The sequence below is a fragment of the Acomys minous genome (assembly GCF_964271855.1).
Source record: "Acomys minous genome assembly, chromosome: 19".
NCBI classification, from domain to species: domain Eukaryota; kingdom Metazoa; phylum Chordata; class Mammalia; order Rodentia; family Muridae; genus Acomys; species Acomys minous.
Window position 1 is genome coordinate 2469832 of NC_140499.1, and position 6806 is coordinate 2476637.

The following is a 6806-nucleotide window of genomic DNA, read 5'->3' on the forward strand; positions in this document are numbered from 1 at the left end:
CTGGTCTGGCTTGGAGGTTACCAGACTGGCCTCCAACTCAGACATCTGCCTGCTTCTGCCTCCCAAGTGCTGGGGTTAGAGCTGTGCCTCAAGGGTCTCAATGTCTGTACTGAGATGTGACCTCTAGGGCAGCTGGCAGAGAAGCTTCCGCCCTCCCATCCTGTGGTCAGAGCATAGTAACTGACCTCAAGGTTGTTATATCAACCTTAGCAGGTGGTATATCAATCTGCTGAGCCATCTCAAAGGCCCAATTAATGTTTAATAACTGTAAGAGATCTTCCCAGCTCCAAAAAGGGTGAGGCAGGAGGATTGCCAAGAGTTTGAGACCAGGCTGAGCTACACAGGAAAATCCTTCTCAGAAACAAAAAGACCAAACAAACTATGAAAACAAACGCCCAAAATTCCAACAAACAGACAAAACAGAAAGAAAAAAAAAAAAGAAAAAAAAAAAAGAAAACAAAAGAAAGAAAAGCTCGAAGGGCACTTTATTGGAACAAGTCATGCCTTGTGTCATGACACTAATATGAAGCTGTTTATGTCTTAGGACATTGCATAACAGACTCATGGATTCTCACGATTCTCATCATGAAGTGCACCAGAACAACTTGAGGAAGCACCCTGGCACAGAGTCTAAGAACTTCTGGCTGGAAGGAGGGTGGTCTTTGGAAGACACATCTCACAGGAGGGTTAGGAATTCCCAGGTTGGAGCTGACTGTTAAGACTGGTGTACATTAGCTGGACATGGTAGCAGCACACCTCTTTAATTCCAGAGGCGGGCTTATCTCTGTAAGTGTAAGACCAGCCTGCTCTACAAATCCAGAAAAGCCAAGGCTACACAGAGACACCCTATCTTGTTTTACAAAAACAGAAAACTGTTGTACATTCTCTTTTTTTCCAAGACGGTTTCTCTGAGCTATCTTGGCTGTCCTGGACTCACTTTGTAGACCAGGATGGCCTGGAACTCCTGGTGATCCACCTGCCTCTGCCTCTGCCTCTGCCACCATGTCCGGCTCTGTTCTACATTTTTAGCCACTCAAAGTGTGGTTTCATTTTCTTGTAGCTTCTTGTCTAGGTCAAGGGCTGGGAATCTCTGTTGGCCTATGCATCCCACTACCCTAAAATACTTTAGTGGGTGACTAGGTGGTTTAGACAAAGAACCTAAGTTGCAACGAGGGGCTTATGTTGAGCAGCCATATATACCACTGGACAGTTCTTTAAACAACTCCACCGAACGGGAAGCTGCTAAATTCTCTAGGTGGCTGTAGGACTGATCCAGGCCACAGCTTTGGCTTCCTTGGTGCTGTTTCCCTAAACAGCCAGCTGTGTTTTGGAACCCCGCGGCTATCTAAATTCCCATCAGGTGACATTGTTTAATCTAACATTCCCTCGTTCACATGTGACAATAGCTCCAGGGACACCCAGGGTCAGGCTTTGAACTCTTCGGTAGGAAGGGCGTTTCCAACCTCACACTTCGTTTTGGTGGCCTTTCCACTCTATTTCCTGACTGCGACCCCCAAGGAGGTGAGAGTCATTGGCCTTGACTGGAAAAAAAAAATCTAGTCTAGTCCCGGAGTTTATTAGGCAAGACGGAGTATATAGCAGTCAAAGTTATTTCAAATGATACTTTGAAAATTTGTGTTTGAGGCACTTTAGGAAGGCCAGTGCTTGACAGGACTGTTTCCAAATGTTTTGGCAATTTGAAACTGGAACCTCTCACCTAAGAAGGCTGCAGAATATTATTTTCAAAGATTGTTAACTGAAAAGCAAAGTTTCAAGTTATATGTTAAGAGTTAAAAGGAAGGCTTCCTCTTAAGCCCCAGGTTTCCTCTGAAAGGCTCAAGAAGGCAGTGCTTTAAAATGTCTTCCTTAAGACACAAAACAAAAATCCCACAACCTCTCTGCGCTCCCAAAATCACATTTTGGCATTATTGAGCAGCCAAACTGTACGTCAGAAAGCGCCTTAACGTGCCACACGCATGCAGAAAGTAGACGGGATAAAGTCCCGTGGATAGCACACGGCGGTGCATACTTAGTGAACATTCACTCAGTCTATGCCTTTATTTTCGCGCAATGAGAACTGATCGACCAAACCTTCCCAATAGACCCAGCAGACAAGTCGCACATTTGGGCGTATAAACTTCAATTACAGTTTTGCGTTAGCACCAAGCCGCTCTCGCGGTTTGCGCGCCTCCCCAAGGTGCGATGCTGGGGATCCCATCCTGTAACTCGCTCACAGCAAATGAAGCACCTTTCCAGGTACACTTCCGAGCAGGAGTGTACACGCTCAACGGAGTGTGCGGCGCTTTGCACGTGAAGTCAATGCGGAGCCCTCGCCGAGGTCCCGCACCTGCCCCCCGCCTCCGGGAATTGAGCGGCCCCGGCGCTCAGAACTGCTCCGGGCGAGGGGACCCAAGTGCCACCCAGGCGGCCGGACAGCCCAGGCAGCGGGCTCTGGAACGAATGCGCCGCGAGCCCAGCCCCCAGCGCCGGCAGCCAGCAAGGGAGGTTGGGTGGAGGGAGAGCAGAGCGAGTGAGGAAGCGGAGAGAAGAGCGTGGAGCGCCAAGTCTGCCGCCGCCCCCACCGCCGCGCTGCCTCCGTTGCGGTCCTGCCCCTCCCCCACTCCGGTGCTCCTCCCCAAATCAACCCCCTCCCAGGTCCCCCTCCCCCTCGAGATTCCCTTCCCCCTTCCAGCCTCAGGTTCCCTTCCCCCTCGCCGCTCCTCCTCCAGGCTCCCTTCCCCCACCCCTCCTCCAGGTTCCCCCTCCCCCGCGCATCTCTCCCTCCCTTCCTCCTCCAGGCTCCCCTCCCCCTCCCTGGTCCTTCTCACTTCCACCCCTCCCCCACCCGGCGCGCCCCTCCCCTCCCCCTCCTCGAGTCCTCCTCCCCTCCCCCTCTCCACCCCTCCCCCTCCTCGCTCCCTCCTCCCTCCCCGAGCGCTGGGCGCAGGCCGCTCGGGTTTGTTTTGCTGCGCGGCCGCCGCCGCCGCGGGCCCGGAGCTCATTTGTGCCTGGCTGGTCCCCGCGCTCCCCGGTGCCGTGCCGGAGCCGTTGGCCGCTCGCGCGCTTGGCTCTCTCCCTTAGTAACAGCTCCCCTCCTGCCTCGGTGCTGCGCCCTGCCCCCGCGCCCCTCCCCCGCCGGACCCGCCGCCCGGCTGTCAGCGCCCGCACCCCAGGGCGCCTCGGGGTGCCGACGGCGGCCAGTAGGGGAGCGCCGCGCGTCCGGGAGGGGACAGCGTCGCCAAACAGGTGAGCGCGGGCCCGGGGCGGCGGGCGCCTCGAACTTGGCCTGGGCGCGGGGGAGGGGCGGCTGCGCTCACGTGCTGCCCCCCGGGTCGGGGTAGCCGGGCTGCGGGAGGCGCTCGACCCTGGCGAGCGGGAGTGCGGGCGCAGGCTGGATGCGGGGCCGCAGCCGCCCTATGCTCACGTAGTGGGGGCGCGGGCCGGGCTTGGGATGGGCACCCGTCCGCGCTCGGGCGCGCGGGCTGCCGTCGCCCAGTCGCGCTCCCCTCCGGGCCGCGCCGCGCGGAGACCCCGGGCAGCGGTGGGGACCGCAGGCGGCTGTTGGTGCGCGGGCGGGGGAGGGGCGCGGCCCGGCCTTGCTCGCTCGCTCGGGACGCGCGTGTGGGCACCTTGTGCCTGTGGCCTCTCCATAAGGAGGCTCTGGTCACAGTCTTGGTAAAGTTGGGTCAGAAGTGTATACAGTTGGCAAACTTATTGCCAGCTTCCTGGTAAGTTTTGGGGTGGCACACAAGTCACATTATCTTCTGACAGTATAGAGGCCACGTTGTGAATGTTTGCTGGGTGACTTCCTCTTTGCAACCGATGTCTTTTTTTTTTTTTTTTTTTGGAACAGAGGCAGACTTTCATTTAAGTATAATTCCATGTTGAAAGGCAGCTCGAGGGGAGCCTTGCATGTGTTTAGAGTGTTCTGTAATTTTGGAAGTTCTCAATTTGGATTAAATTTAGGTTGTGAAAATGGTCTGTTCTGTAACATTTGGGTTGGGTAGCTTTTAAGAAACGCTCTCTTTGTTAGGTTACCAAACACTGAAAATAATTTAGTGATAACACAGAAGTGTTTGGGACATAGCTAAACATTACATTTCCCCAGAGTATGGAGTTTTCCTAAAATCTTGGACTTAACAGGCCCCAAGGTGAAGGGTTTCCCTACCTATGCCATTTACAGTTAATTAGGGAAGTTTACTGTTGGCTTTCTTTTTCCCCATATAAGAACCTTAGGCTGATCTAAACATGTTAATAAAATGTGGGTGAAATGGTGTGTTATTTTTAGTTTGAATCTTGAGATTGAAGGCTCCCCCACCACTTCTCCCACCTCTCCCCAAATCACTTGGGATAATAATACAAAAGCCCCATCAAACTGATTAGCTAAAATGATTTGCAGTATCTCCATGGCCCATTGAAGGTAATTTGTGTGTTTGGGTTTCCCTGTGCGATTCATGTTTATTTTTGTTAAATAAGACCCATGCTTATTGGAGTACTTGACTAATCCTGACTTCCTAGGACTGTATGTTCTCACCACTTTAATAAGTTTACTGTCTGGGGAAGTAGGGCATCTTTATCTGCACAGAAACACCGAATCAGTTGGATTGAATCGTGGGAGTTAATGCAAACTTCCCAAATTACTGTCCAGAGTTCTAGAAGCAGTTGGCATTTACCTGTGGGGGAGGGGTGGCAGGACTAATCCGTGCCTGAAAGGAGTTAGGCAGGTCCTGTGTACACTTATAATAGAGGGTTTTCTGCTGCTTTGGACTATTTCTCTCTTAGTTTTGCTGTCCTGCAAGACTTGAAGTCTGTGATCACAAACATTAAACACTCAAATTACTTTCCCACTTCCCTGTTGTTTGAGTAGAGTGAGATATCCAGAATTTAGGACATGAGGTAACCTGTGGGGGAAGCAAATGTGCAAAAAGTTAAGCAACTTAATTAACTTGCTAATGACTTCAGAATTCTTGCACCTTCACCCTCCCTCTGAAGCACACTTCTAAAAATCTGTACATGTTAACAGAGGAGACTGCTAGTAAAGGGAGCAGGGTTTTGTTTTGTTTTGTTTTTTTTTGGAGGGTGACAATATTGGGAATTGGGCCTAGAGCCTCCCTCAAGCTAGGCAAGTGCTCTGCCACTGAGCTGCTTGCCCAGCCTTGAGATTGTACTTTGTATTGAGTTTTGTTGAAGAACTGTTAAAACATTTTAACTTTTTATATAAGCCCAAGAACCTCTTTTGATACATGTAGTCTCCATCTAATTAAGGTGTTTGCAAGACTGATTAGCATAATACCTGTCTGCTCAGAGAACTGTGAGCTGGGAAGCTTTCAAGGCAGTGAGCAGAAAGGGTAGCTACTGCTTTATAAATGTGGGCTTTCTGATGAAGAGGGAGGTGACAGATGGACTTGGGAAGCTTTAACCTGTTGAGTACATCCATGTGTTAGTGTACTCACAGTGATGAAGTCAGACTACAGTGAGGGCCGTGGTTGTGGACAAATGGATCTCCCCACACAATCTATCCTGGGATAGTTACTATGGACATTCACTGAGCACATTTAAATGGAGTTAGTTGAAACAATTTGTTACGTTTGTTACTTACATAAAATCAAATGCATTGGAACTCAAGGGAGAGAGATGGCAGACACATCTGCACTGGTTAGGACTGTTTTTTCCAGTACATGTGAATTTGCCTCATTTTCAGAAGTAACATTTACAGTGTGCATCCCTGAGGTGGGAAGACATTTACATTTTGTCCTCAGACCTTCCTCTGGAGCTGTGTAGCCAGTGATCATTCACTTTGCCTGCCAACTAACATGTGCAGAGTAGTGCTTTTGACATCATATGGCAGTAAGAAGAGTACAATGAATTGCCCTTTTAGCAAAGAGCCAGAGGAACAGCACTCTGCCTGAGCCACCTCTAGGAGGTGTAAGGTGCTGCCTGTCATTTAGACTGTCTGTGGTCAGTCTGTAGTGTCAGCTTTCTCTGTGATGAGATGGGCAGGGCCTCAGAAGGTGGCTAGTGTTCGGCCTTCTTTCTGACTCTTCTATGCTTTTTCTAGGTGAGTGCCTGTGACACATTCCCTGCTGCTTTCTCAGGTTTGGTTTTCTGGTTTTCTGTCAGACCTTGTGTTCCTAATCAGGATGTGCTCCAAGGTACTTCTCAGGTGACGGCATGGGTAGGTCTAGCCCTCAACTGTGCTTAAGCCCTCAACTGGCCGCTGACCTGTAGTGTCCTGGTAGTTGCTGTTTTTCCTAATGTTAAAGGTAGCCTCCAAATACCAGCTCAGAAAGACTGGAAAGCAAAGCAAAGTGCGGCCAACTGTCCGCACAAGTGCAAGTTCTGAACACTGAATGAACGGTCCTGCATGTTGTGTTGTATTGTGTGAGCAAGGGTTCTTTCCGTCTATCCCTTGCAGGCCGGTGACCTTGAGGGTAGTACTCGTTTCCCCCTCTCATCACAGAGCTGACACAATGGAGTTGGTTGGTGGATGTGTAGTGTCAGAACAGTGTTTGACTTGCCTAGTGTCAAGCTGTGCTTTGGGTTGTGAGGTTGAGGTGGTCTCTTTGTATTATGTTTTACATCTTGTTACTCTTTTTAGTAGGGGATAATGACACAAAAGCCTTGGCAGGTCTGTTTCCTTAGTTCCTGGGCAACATTCTCGAAATAAATATAGCATAATTTATTTATTCTCCAAGTTGTGATTGAGCCTGGTCCATGAAGAAATAGACTGCATTGTCAACACTTCTGCACCTGTACATTTCATTGAGTGGTGTGGTTACAGGGCAGTGGAGTTGGGGGTGTTTCCA

General features: G+C 50.4%; 1 protein-coding gene across 3 annotated transcripts in view; it reads left to right on the top strand.

Moving 5' to 3' along the window:
* The first annotated feature begins 2896 nt into the window (after positions 1-2896).
* TBL1XR1 (TBL1X/Y related 1) overlaps positions 2897-6806 on the top strand; it is a 152832-nt gene continuing 148922 nt past the window's right edge. The window contains exon 1 of one of the 3 annotated variants that reach the window (XM_084769786.1): positions 2897-3246. The gene's annotated coding sequence lies outside the window, so the exon portion shown is untranslated. Of the gene's footprint in view, positions 3247-3608; positions 3729-6806 lie in introns of those variants that run through there. The other 2 variants (XM_084769783.1, XM_084769785.1) reach the window with 2 other exon arrangements.